We start from the raw sequence: 14,648 nt of genomic DNA on the forward strand, positions 1-14,648 counted from the left end.
TGGCTTGTTGGCCTGACCTGACAGAAAATAGTCTAATGGTGTAAGATCGCACGACCGGGGCAACCAATTGACTGGTTAATTTGAGATAGCACGTTCACCAAACTTGTTTATCAATAATTCGATTGTGACATTCGCTGTGTGACTTGTGGCGTAGTCCTGTTGGAACCACATATTGTTTAAGTCCATATTATCCAATCCTGACCAGAAATATTCGGGTATCATTGAGCAGTAGCTCATTTCCATTCACAGTAACGTGCCGGTCTTGACCATCGCGAAAGAAGTATGCCGCCGGCCCATAAACCGCACCAAACGGAATTTCGGTAGTAAATTTTGATAATTTAGACTCGTTGTTGGATCGTATTTCTTTCTATGAAATGGCAAACCTTACTGAAGAGAAATGTCAAAAGAGCGGAAAGAAATATGTTGTCGTTTGTTGTCCCTATCGGTCTACTTTTGCAGCGTCCCTATTGAAAAACCCTTTATATACACAGGTGGACAAAATTCTCCTCACTGAAGATGTTGTTCATGAATTAAAGTTCAAGTGTGAAAATAAAAAGATAAATGCTAGTTTTAATAGTTTATTTCAAAAAAAAATATTGCATATTTTACTTTGATCAAATTGAAAGGTGAAATTAATTTCACGCAAAATATTAATTACTTAGTATTTGAGATACGCGTCTTTTGTGAGGCTCTGAAAGTGAATTCTTAAACAAACAAGTGCGACAATGCGCCATCTCATACTGCATTGGTTATTCGTGATCATATCGCCACATTTTTTACTAATATCGTGCCGCTACCACCGCATTCTCTGATTTACCTCCGTGTAACTTCTGGCTATTCAGCAAATTCACATGACCACTCCGAGGATACCGCTTTGACTCAATGGAGGAAATTCACCTTTCAGTTTGATCACAGTAGTTTTCATGATTGATAAAAAAAACAAATGTAATAAATAATAGTACATATGCTAAAAGACACCAAAAAGTACACAAAACTGCTTGGACAAAAGTATTCGTCACTTAATGTATAAGAAGTTTAAAGTCGCTTTATGAAAGAAAGTCGCATTTTTTATATGAAAATTTATATTTGGCAATACCATAGTTTTTTACAGCTTTGGCGCAGAAGCTTAAGTATTAGTAATAGGTGCAACCCAAATGGATACACGCATTCATTTAATGAGCTAAGAGATACACCTCATAATTGGGTACGAAACGCACACACTATAGGCCTTCAAAAAGCTGTGGATAGTGCCAAAAAAAAGCTGGTACATCTGGCGCCTGATCCTGAAAAATGTTTTTCTATACAAAGGATATTGTCGCCTTAAAACCTGAAAGAACTAAAAAGCTTTCTAGGATTAGCCTCCAATTACAGGAAATTTATTAAAGATTTCGCAAAAATTGCTAAGCCGCTCACAAATCTAACGAGAGGTCCGTACGCTTAGACAAAAGCAAATCAATCAAAGAAAGTGAAAATTTCACTAAATGACAAATGTTTAAAATCATTTAGTGATTTAAAGGAATTACTTATGTCTTCAGAATGTTTACATTTCCGACACAAAAGCTTTCATTTTAACAACAGACGTTTCCAATTTAGCCATGGAGCTGTTCTTTCAAAAAGGGAAATTGGCAAAGATAAACCAATTTCTAATATCTCAAGATCTCTTAACAAAACAGAAGAGAATTATTTTACTATCGAAAAGAAGATGCTTGCTATAACAGTTAGATAGTCATGAAGAACGACATCCAAATTATCATAGATACTATATAGCAAACACACCTGAATAAAGAAGCCATTAAAAGCATTTAAAAAATAATCTTAACTCAAATATAGTAAATGGAGTAAAAATTCCTGAATACATCGCTTTAGGACAAGAAATTTTAAAGAATATTTCTAAAAATTTAAAATTTGAATTACCCAAAAAATTGTAACAGATGTTTCTAGTAATAAAGATAATTTTCAGATTATCAAAGCAGAACACAAAAGAGCGCATCGGAATGGGAGAGATAACAAGGAATAAATATTGGAAAAATATTATTTTCCTCAAATGGCCAAACTAATAAAAAAATTACACAAAAACTTCTGAAATTTGCTACTGCAATAAATACGATCGCCAAGCTTGCAAACCCGAAATCCAAGCTACACTTATTCCATCTTATCCCACCGATACAAATCCGTTTTATATGTCCGAGACAAACTAATAAAACTGCTTCATTACATCTCTGTACCAAAAAACTTAGTAATGGACAAAGGAGGTCGTTTCATCAGTACAATCACGTTAAGTTACCTAGAACCATTGGGAATAGAGATATATTTGACCCGTCATAAGAAAAGAGGTAATTGAAATAGTCAAATGCTTTCAAGTCGTATATACTGATAATTCAATTAAAGAATTTATTAACATCGCTGTAGATAGATACAATAATACGATTAATTCAGCGTCAAACAGAAAAATAGCCGACATTTTTTTTGGAAGAACTAAAGAGTAAACTATCAACATCTAAAAGATTTTAAGGACAGTGTCAACAGCGATATAAAACACGAACTTGTTAGGAATCAAAATATAATTTTAACCTGGCACAATAGAAAAAGGAATAGAATAAAAAAAAATATGAATTAGGGGAAATAATTTGATAGAGACAGTAGGCAAGGACAATAATGTAACAATAACCACTATAAATAATAAACGAATACTTAAATCTCATTTCAAAAACTGACATCTTAGGTTGTTACCATGCTTAACGGCAGCTACGGTGGACATCTACAAATATAAGGGCCCATTAGTCACAATAAAACAGGAAATAGCCTAAATTTCGAACTGATACTACAAAACTATACACACCATTGACGGATTCTCAATGACACTAGACCTATTGTTCGCTATCAAATAAAGAAAGCAATCCTTTTATCCACAACTATAGTACTAAAAAACACAAAACCTAAATGGCACCTTTTTTTTAAATTTCTTTTTAAATAAACCGTCACGTAGGGAACAAAAACGACACAAATTGGCAGGCAACATCGCACCAAATCTTACCTCCTTCATATATATTCAAAAAATTTAATTGAAAAAAACGAACGTCAAAAAATTAGATTACATTTCATCCAAGTATATCATGTCAATAAGTTACAGTTTCTCAGCAATATTTCTTGGGCATTATTTATAACTCTTTATTTTTACAAAATGTTAATACACCGCAAAAAGTTTCAATTTATTCCTCCAATAATATATAGTATATTCAAAGAACGGCAGTGATCGGGAAAAAATAAAAAAGTAAATAAAAACCATAACCGAACATTTTAAATTTATCAATGTTCGCTGAAATATATTTTGTATTATCTTTAAGCCGTAGTAATGTAAGCAAAAATATGTTACCCATAAGACACTATTGTGTTTAGCTATATAAGCAAAATTATAGTATAAAAAGCCGATTTCAATAAATCAATCGGGTTCAGCTGATTACGGAAATTCAAGTTATCTTAGCTCTTCATCAGCGACTGCAACCGGTAACTTTAATAACTACCTGCATTGTAGATGAGGCTGCGCAGCATTTATGGTGAGTTACACTGTTTTGTTTGTTCACTTGTTAATAGTTTATGCTTATTTTTATTATTGTTTGGGAAATATTTTGTTATGATTTTCACTTCGTCCACATTATTGTATACACCTCTAAAACTCATGAAAAAGAAAGGCTATTATGAAAAGTTTAATAGTGTAACAAAGAAATATAGTTACCCTGGACTCGTTATCAGGCACAAAATAGTTCCCAACTATTGATTTAAAAAGTGATTATTAATTCGTAAAGACAAAGGAAGAAGATTAAGACAAGACTAACATACGCGGCTTATGGACCAGGTATTAAAAGGTCTATATTAAAAGGCCAGTTTGGTCTAAAACTGTGCCCTAGGAATGTTGACTGTGTACTCAACTGACGATTTTTTCCAAATTTTGTGTAGGTAGTAGCCTTAAAGAACCCACGAAAAGAGAAGCAAGGGAAGTTGCTCTCCAAACTCTGAAAAAACAGATATGTGCTTCTCTAATGTTAGCATATTCGGTCCCAAGCTCAACGTTTATTTTGGAAACGAATGTTAGTTCCCAGATGCATTGATTGATTGACTTAATGGTTTTAAGTATCACCTACGAGATGTGTAGATATAGGATTATATATATAAATGATCAGAAGGACGAGAAAAGCTTACAGCTGGGTGATTGTTTGTCTGTCAAGCTGTAACTTTAGTAATAATTTCACGAGGACATCAACCATCTTTATGAAACTTGTTACACATCTTCCGTAATTGTTCCACTGCCACGCCGATAAACAAAATGCATTTAATCACCATTAAAGAAAAACATATAAAGTGCAATAACTTCTTCTTTTTCTTAACTGGTTATCCATTCTGGAGAATGCAAAACTGACGGTGCGACTGTCAAGGCCAATGATATTAATAACATCAGCATACGGCAGCAGCTGTTATAGAAGATGGTAGTTTCTCGATTTAGTTCTGCAGCTAGAATTATTTTCTTTAGAAGTAGGTTGAAGAAGTCACACGAAAGAGAGTCGCCTTGTCTGAACCCGTGGTTGGCATCAAACGGCTCGGAGAGGTCCTTCCCGATCCTGACAGAGCTTTTGGTGTTGCTCAACGTCAGCTTATACAGCACTGTTTGTTATAAATTTATAATTTTAAACATCTTGGCATAAAGACAGCTTCTTTTCGTGCTGTCAAAGGCAGCTTTGAAATCGACGAAGAGATGGTGAATGTCCAATCTCTTTTCACGGGTCTTTTCCAAGACTTGGCACATGGTGAATATCTGGTCAGTTATTGACTTGCAGAGTCTAAAGCAATATTCCAATCAGTATGTTGACGGTGGGCTTTAATCTTTCACACAATACGTTCGATAGAACCTTATACGCGATGTTGAGGAGGCTAATCGCACGGTAGTTGGCGCAGATTCTGGGGTGTCCCTTTTTGTGGAGAGCACACTTAAATTCCAATCGTTGGGCATGCTTTCGTCCTACCATATTTTGCAAAGAACCTGATGCATGCTCCTTATCAGTTCTTCTCCGTCGTATTTGAATAGCTCGGCTGGCAATCCATCGGTACGGTCTGTTTTGTTGTTCTTCAGGATGGTAATTGCTATTCGAACTTCTCATGATTGGGCAATGGAACGCCTGCTTCATCGTCATCGAATGGGGAATCGGGTTCGCCTTCTCCTAGCGTTACACTTTCACTGTCATTTAGCAGGCTAGAAAAGTGTCACTAGATCACCTTCGGGGGTACTACAAGAGTGTGCTCCGGTCTTGAAACCTTCTATAGCTCGCCGCATCTTTTCATAGAATTTTCGAGCATTACCCCTATCGGCCAGCTTGACAAGCTCTTCATACTCACGGATTTCCGCCTCTCATAGGTGCGCTCCAAGCGCTCATAGAAGGCATCTTCTCTTCCGTTAGGGTGTGGGCGCAAATTAGCGATATGCTGAAGAAACTCGCTTTGGTGCAGATTGTGGTTTGATATTCATCCACCGGGGTAAATGACAGTACTCGGCGACGGAGTCTCTCGCTTTAGTCCTTGTCCAGTCCATTGCATCTTTTGGACGGCGGTGATGTCAGCCTTTATTTTCACGAGGACATCAACCAGCTGGGCACCGGCACATTCTCAATTAAGGGATCGGACATTCCATGTGTTTGCCCTTAAATCATAATCCTTATTTCATTTGAAATGGTCGTCATCAAAAGGGGGATTTTTCTTATGAGGCTTTTTGTTCCTTTTCATTGTTGGCATTTTTTACGTGGAGGGTCTTAAACCCACCGCACTTCCTTGTGGAGGGGATGTTTCGCCTTCTCACTTTAGCTCGCCTTCAAACGGATGTTCTTTGGTTACCCAGAAGATACTTGGTCTAGGACCGGAAGTCGTAAGCTGCTTAAGCCATATGCAAAAGAACAGTTTCTAGCCACTCCCAAGTGAATAGCAATCGGAGAACATTCCTTACTTGCGTGAAATTCTAAACATGACTCTATCCTCCTAAGAAATAGAATTCTAATTTGGCACAGAGGATTGCAGTAGCAAGGTTCAACAGTGGGCTAAACATTGTGAGCGTGGCGTCGCCGTATAATAGGTTTAATGTACATACTTGCTAGACAACTACAGCTTTAGTAGTAGCTTCGAATAATGTGAATACAGAATTTAGTAGACACAACCCATAAAGGCACACCCTATTGCTCACAACGCATATGTGAATACAGAATTTAGTAGACACAACCCATAAAGGCACACCCTATTGCTCACAACGCATCGGAAAACCACGCCACTGCCAGCAACACACGCCATCCCAGCAACATACGCCATTCCAACGCAACATGTTGCGAATGTAATATCACGAATGTACCATCACGCAGCAGAGTTAGATGGCCGATGATCAGTCAGTCAGCACGGGACTGCGACAGCGTACACACTTTCAGCATCAGATTACGCAGTGAGTTTATCTTCTAGCTAGTCTTTGTACCCTGACTTGTAAGGGCCGTCTGTTAAGGGTGAGCCTGGTAGTGAGTTGATCCTCTGACTAACTCAACCTTTAACATCGCTGTCGCTAACGCAGTTTTCCGTGGGCCGATATCACACGAGCGTCAACGCACCCCGCAGGACATCGTTACCGAAGCCTACACGAGCACCGGCAGAAGTAGTCGAGCGTGGTCGTCGTAGCAAAGGAGCTTCAGCGCACATTGTTATCGAGGTCTATACGAGCGCCGGCAGAAATAGTTGGGAGTGGTCGTCGGAGTACAGAGCTGCACGTCGTCTAGCACCCAGGAGCGCAGAAGAGCGGGAAACGGTATTGCCCTAACGGGCCACACAGGACCGTTACTCTGGCACAGCACTTTCTGCGAACGATGACATTAAAGAGCGGGAGACAATATTTTCAACTATAAGTAAAATCATTAGATAAAGCTAAATAAAGTACGATTCGTAGATAGCACCAATGTTTACAAATTTATTGTGACCCTGGACACGACGAGTATACCTCAGCAAGTTATCAGAGGCAGGGGCAGAAAAAAGCTGACCACGGATACTTTTGCGGAATTATCACTTCTACAGCCGCCACCAGTAAGCAGGTTACTTCAACAGAACCACATACTCACATTCGCACGCATCATCGACCAGATGAGGAAGTGATCCGTGAAAGACGAGGGTGTCGAGACCAATAAGCGTTCGTTGAGCGATTGGAAGAGCTCTCCGAAGTATACATGGTAAACGTTGACATCCTTCCAAGAACCATGCCCGAATTACTGTGCGGTACCGCTCTCCAATAGTATGGGAGAGATGGACTACTTTCAAATAGGACTCTCTGCTCTTTTTCTTACCAGCACGTTACTTCGAACGCCTCGAAGATAACATACGGCAACGAAGACAACACGTGCGAAAAAAATACAAGGTCTATGCTATGCAAAACTTGTTGAGACACGCAAAGTGCAATCAGGAGGATCGACTGGAAAAGATTTTTCGAAATAACCACACCGATTTTTTGCTCTACATTCGGCGGCAAGATTTCGAGACGCTGGCCGAACTCATCACACTGGTAGAAGAGTACGAAGGGATATATGAAGGACAACGACGAGCAGTAGAGCTACCTCGACGCGAGATGACGGGGCACATCATAGGTGACCACGAGATGAGAAATAGAAGTGGGCGTCACCACGTCCACCACAACATCACGACAAGGCGCAGCGAATTCACGGAACTCAGCGCCGAACCACCAGTAATTATGCATGAAGAACGCCGCCGGCTATACGCCCTAATCACGCTTGGCGGAAGCCGTCATCGATATTGGCACCTCGAAAAGTTTCATATCATCACGAGAAGCAGAACGTATGGACACAACCGGGAGTGATAAGAAGGTGACCGTAGCTACCGAAATACAAATGATGACACCAACAGTGAGATTTTCGACACCGTGGAGACCAACATTCAACTCAGGCAGAGACCGCTAAAGGCAGTGTTACACGTCATGCCCGGAGTGATCGTTGACGCCATACTCAGATTGGATACACTGGTGAACAGGGGAACTATAGTATCCTGCTGAGGTCACCAGGTAGTGATGAAAGCGTCAGATGCTCAGCAATCAATAGCCTCCCGCACCATGTCATCGGAAGCCGTAAGCTGCGGGACTCTAATTGCGCCAGACACACGCCCGCTAAAGAGCAGGATGAAGATAAAAAGAAAACGTAAGCTTAAGTGCAGGAATCAATCGACCCGAGACTGCATCGACCGCCAACCAGAGAAACGAAGCGGCCCGCATACGCGACTTCGTAGATGAGGAACTTCGAAAATTCGAAAGCATGAGTGGAGTGACGACCGTGGCGGAGCATAAAATTACTATGATCGACGACCGGCCCAGCAAGCAACGATGCTTTCCAACAAACCCAGCGATGCAGGCCATTATCAACGCCGAAATCGACGAGCTGCTGTCGAAGGGATGTATCGAACCGTCTCACAGCCCACACAGCGCGCCGATTGTATTAGCTTGGAAGAAGTACGGTAAGTGGCATATATGCGTAGATTATCGGCCTGATCAACGCCCGATCTGTACCCGACGCATACCCCTTACATAGCATACAACACATACTAGACAATTTAAGAAGAGCAAGGTATATTAATAGTCTGGACCTCAAGAACAGCTACTGGCAGATACCCTTAGAGCAAGGCAGCCGCCTATATACAGCTTTCACCGTACCTGGGCGTGGCCTATTCCAATGGCGCGCCATACCATTCGGCTTACATTCGGCACTTGCGACGTTCCAGAGGGTACTCAACCAGGTCATAGGCCTTGAGATGGAACCGCATGCCTTCGCCTACTTTGACGACATAATCGTCATAGGCTCTACATTCGAGGAACACATACAGAATTTACGAATGTTACTGCAGAGACTACAGCAGAACAATCTTCGAATTAACCCTGAGAAATGCGAGTTTTTCAAGAAGGAACTCCGATATTTAGGTCACGAAATCAGTGACAAAGGCATCCAGACCGACCCCGAGAAAATTGCAGCAATGCAGTCGCTGAAAGTGAAAAAAGTACGTCAATATCTTAGTAGTCTCCTGGAATCGCCGCTTTGTACCCGACTTCGCGACCATGAGCCAGCCGCTTACAGCTCTCTAGATGAAAGGGAAACATTGGAAACGGAGACCTAAGCAACAATCATCATTTGAAAGCATCGAGCAAAAGTTAACGAGCTCCCGTCCTCGCATGTCCGGATTTCAGCCAGACATTCACTTTACAGATGGACGCCAGCAACATCGGCCTTGGTGCTGTGCTGATACAGAATCTGGAAGGAAGCGAACGCGTAATAGCCTACGCCAGCCGAAAATTTAATGAGGTGGAGAAAAACTATCCAAGGGAGTGCCTCGCATTGTCTGGGGAATCCAGAATATGGGACCCTACATAGAGGGATATCGATTCATCATATGTCACTGAAGTGGCTGAATTCCATAGAAAGCTCTTCCGGTCGTATAGCACGATGGGCTTTAGAATTACAGCAGCATACCTTCGACATCAAGTATCGTAAAAGGAAACTCAACCAAGTAGAAGACGCACTGTCCCGACAGCCGCTAGACTCCATAAAGCAAGCGCCGACAATGGCTCCACAATGAAAATGGTAGCGAAAGCGAGTAGAGGAAGTTCGCACATGGAAAAGGATGACCAACTTTATCTGTAGTTGTAAGCTGTACCCTGGAAGCTATGTGTGCCTAAGCCCCTCCGCGTAAGGGTTCTACAAAAGAACCACGATATATCTGGCACTGGACCCATGGGCATACGCCGAACAGTAGCCTGAGTCGCCAACCGATATTACTGGCCAGGAATGTTCCACGACATTAGCCAGTACGTACGCCAGTGTGAGTCCTGCCAGAAATACAAGGAAGGACAGCAGAGACCAGCAGGGAAGATGCTTTCACAAGTGGCACAAGAACCGTTGCCACAGTTTGTACCGACTTCATCGGACTTTTACCGTGTTCAACCCATGGCAATACAATGCTACTGGTGTTTTTCGACCACTTCAGCAAGTGGATTGAATTAGTCCCATTGAGACGCGCTACAGCTGAAGGACTTCGCCGCGAATTCATAGAAAGATCCTTATTTCGGATAATGGTGTTCAATTTATTAGTACACTATGGCAACACTATCTAAAGGAATTAGGGGTTTGCACCTAATACCCCTCAAGCCGCCGACGGTTTCGCCGCAAAGTTAGCCTCAAAGTACGATTGTCCTTATAAAATTCTCAGTTACATTTCACTAGCGATCGTACATGTTCGAAAGATCGACAGCGACAAGGAGAAAACAGTGAACATCAGCGAATTGAAGTTGTACAACACTGTCGCAGTAGTGTTAAATTAAATGCCACCTCAGGCACTAGAAGTGCTAGATCAGCACGCGCAGACGCATGCAGGCAGCGATACAACACCTAACGGTACGCACAGAGGTAGCGACAGCGAACTATGAAGCCAACGCTTCCACGGCCAACATACCCAACGCCCAGATCGCACTACGTCACCACCACCACCACCGACCACAAAGATACGGCAGCTTCAGCTAAGGCACGCAAGGTACAGACCGCTATGAGACGTACTATCGTGGCCTATCGCGGCGCACTTAGACACAACCCTCCGAGCATCCTGGACTGCAGCGTCGCAAAGACCCTACCCGGCCGCTGGGCCATGTATCGTCGGCCGAGTCAGTAGCAGAGATACGTCTACTTCAGACGATGCCACCTTACCATGGCGGTCGCCGGTGATCGAACTCTCCTCCGACCAAAGGGATACCCTACCTAAAAGCGCGAAGGCATCAAAATCGACGATAGAATTCGAAGAAGCCCCAAACGGCATAGGGAAGCACCGACTGAGATTCAGTACCTCCAAATACAAAGTGGCCATGTATCGGTGGGGCGTGCACATTAAAGCGAAGGCCACAACAACAAACACGACAATTTCAGAACCCTAAGGGACATTTTTTAATTTATATTATTGAACACTTTTAATTTATATTAGAGAAAAAAACCTTAATTTATATTATCAAAAAAAAAATTAAATGTTACTGAAAACCAAAAACATGAAACCAATGAATACAACACAACAACATGTGACAACTTTTATTTTTTTTCAATAGTTTCAAAGATTATGTCGTGTTCGTGCTTTGTTAAAGCTAAAATATGCCAAATTAAAAAAAAGGGTCCGAATTGCAAAAAAGTAATATTTTGATTTTGCGATAAGAAAATCTGACCCTTCGGGAAATTAGTGATAGAGTTGGCTTCAGCAAGTCTTCCACTTAAAATTTTTCGATAAAACCAGGTCTCTTAAGAGAAAAACTGGCTCTGGAGCAAAGAAGAAGACACGTTCTAGGGAAGATTCGGTTATAGAATGTATCAACTTGAGGGATCGCTTCAAAACTGCTGAGGACATTAAAGTGGAGTTATACAAAGATGTCGGTATGGAAGTTTGCGCAAGAACTGTTCGTCGAAGTCTTCAAGAGCTTGATTTAACGCTCGTCGGGCAGCCAAAACACCACTTTTAACCTCAAAAATGCGTCAAAACCGTTTACGATGGGCAAAAGAACATAAAAATTAGACTCAACTTGATTGGCGAAATGTAATCTTCTCAGATTAGTCCAAAATTAACATTTTCTGCAGCGACGGTTTGTCGTATCAGGAGACACTTGAAACAAATTTAATACCTTCAATCTAAAACCACTTTTCACGAGCGGACGTCCTTATTTTTCAGGATGACTCTGCGCCCTGACATTGTGCCAAAATAGTAAGTAGCCATGTTTTTGTACAACCAGAGTTAATTGCTATAATTTTAATTACAAATTTTATACTTATCCTTTTTTCTTTCTTCAAGGTGAAGAATTTTTAGCAAAAATCGGGTTCTCGACTTTGGAGTCGCCAGGTAACAGTCCGGATCTCAATCCTATTGAGAACCTTTGGTTTATAATGAAGGCCCAGGTAGCACAGAAGAGATCAAAGAATTTAGAAGAGTTGAATAGAATTCTCGAAAAAGCATGGTATCACGGTATTGGAGCAGTAACAATAAAAAAACTCATAAATTCAATGCCCTATACGCCGTTATAAAAAAACAGAGGAGGTTTGACAAAATACTAAAAGGAGTGTTTTTGTATAGACTAATATTTCCTTTAAATTTTATGTGAATAAAAAAAATTATCACTGTTTATAATGCTAGTTACCAAAATGATACAATATCTAAAATGAATTAAAAAAAAAATTGTATAAGTGCAATCCACTACACTGACTTTTTTTACACTTTATACTAATGTATTAAATAAATATTTTTGTTTAAAAAAAAAATTTAAACAATCCACTAAAATAATAAGGAAAAACTATAATTTTTTAGTTGTCCGGATTTCACTGTCCGCTACTGTACTTACATATATGCGTAAATCTTAGATTTTTTTTAACTTAAATAACCACTGTAAATTAACAATGAAATAAATTGAATTTTGCATGGAATGCAAAACTCACCGAAGGGGGGGAGCTAAATATCTATGTATATTAGCCCACACATCTTATAAAGGCACAACTTATTGCTCACAACGCATCGGGAAAACCACGCTACTTTTAGAAACACAAGAAGACGGAGAAACCAAATAAGCAGACAAAACAACAACAAGCATGCATAGCCATCGGTAAAACTAGTCCCCTGTCAGCAACACACGCCATTACAGCAACATACGCCGTCCCAGCAACACACGCCATCCCAACGCAACATGTTGTGAATGTACTATCACGCAGCAGAGTTTGACGGCGGATGATCAATCAGTCAGCACAGGACTGCGACAGCGTATACACTTTCAGCATCAGACTACGCAGTGAGATTATCCTCTAGCTGGTCTTGGTACCCTGACTTGTCAATGCCGTCTGTTAAAGGTGAGCCTGGTAGTGAGTTGATCCTCTCACCAACTCAACCCTTAACATTAAGATCGCTAACGCAGTTTTGCGTGGTCCGGTATCTTTACGCGGCTATAGCGGTTCGACAGGACAGCCAACACATACATCAGGACACCGTCTTCGAAGCCTACACGAGCGCCGACTGAAATAACCGGGCGTGGTCATCGTAGCACACAAACGTTAACGCACGTCGCAGGACAGCGTCGTCGAAGCCTCCACGAGCGCCGGCAGAAATACCCGGACGTAGTCGTCGTAACGCACGCCCCAGGACCTCGTCGTAGCACACGAGCGTCAACGCACGCCGCAGGATATCGTCACCGAAGCCTACACGAGCGCCGACAGATGTAGTCGAGCGTGGTCGTCGTAGCACAGGAGCGTCAGCGCAGACAGCAGGACATAGTTATCGAAGCCTACACGAGCGCCGACAGATGTACTCGGGAGTGATCGTCGTAACACAGAGCAGCACGTAGTCTAGCACTCAGGAGCGCTGCAGAGCGGGAAACGGTATTGCCCTAATGGGCCACACTGGACCGTTAACCTTGCACAGCACTTTCCTCGGACGACGACACACAGTGAGACAGCTCAATAGTAACCGCGGCAAAAAATGGTTTTTGACGTGTCGTCCAATTTGGATGAAATTTTCACAGTATATTAACAGATATATGAGTAACAATTCCCTGAAATTTCAGCCTCATAACTTCATTACTTTTTGGTCTAGAGCAAGTCAAAGTTGAGGTATGCCAACGCGCTTGAAATATGTTAGTTCAATATGTAATAATCAAAAGCTTATTAAAATAAAAATACATAATAAATGTAACTTTAAAGTATTTTTTTAATTAATTTAGTTATTGTAGAATGAGTAAATGAAAAAATAAATTTAAAAAAAAACACAATTTTTTTTTCTTAACAACAGAATTGTGGTGCAAAAATTGAACATTTTGCATTTTCAATGGGCTAGGAAATATAGAGCAGCCCCTCGCCCTAGGTGCAGAGTTAAACCAAATGAAAGCTTGAAATCTCAGCTTTAATTTAAAGTAGAGGACATATAACAAAAGTTTGCCAAAGCACATTAAACATACAGAAAACTACAAAAAGTACGTAACGCGCACATTCTGTCGCTATACGTATGTTAGCATGCAATAGCATGTTTACAACTTTTTACTATTATTTTTTTTTTAATTGTTTACTATTCACTTATTGTGCAAGAGAATAGTAATAAATTACATTTGTTTTTTGTTAGTTATTCAGAATTATGCTTTAAAGATCATTTATGTTTTAATAAAAATATTCTTGTTTACATAAATTTTATTTACGTTATTAATTTGATAGATAATTTTGTTGAAGGTCATTGACTTTGGGTTAGACAGTTGCATAATTTTTAATTTAAATTAATAGTTCAAGATATTGTTCTTATCTAAGTTGTGTTATGATCACTTTCTAATGTGGTTAGTTTAATTGTATAGTGTATTGTTATAGTGTAGTGCGAAAGGTCTAAGAGAAGTAAAATATCTCAATTTTGTAAAAGTTTTCCAGAAGACTTAATAGTGTCTGCTGCTAAAAAATATGAAAAGAGTGAACAATTCAAATCATTTACACCAGAGAAAGCACTCAGCCTTATAATTGATGCTTCACTATCAAGACACCAATATGATGTTTTAAGAAGCTCTGCAAAAGAAATTGGTTGTGACATATTCCCACACTACA

Source organism: Bactrocera tryoni, unplaced genomic scaffold, assembly GCF_016617805.1.
Source record: "Bactrocera tryoni isolate S06 unplaced genomic scaffold, CSIRO_BtryS06_freeze2 scaffold_25, whole genome shotgun sequence".
Classification (NCBI taxonomy): Eukaryota; Metazoa; Arthropoda; class Insecta; order Diptera; family Tephritidae; genus Bactrocera; species Bactrocera tryoni.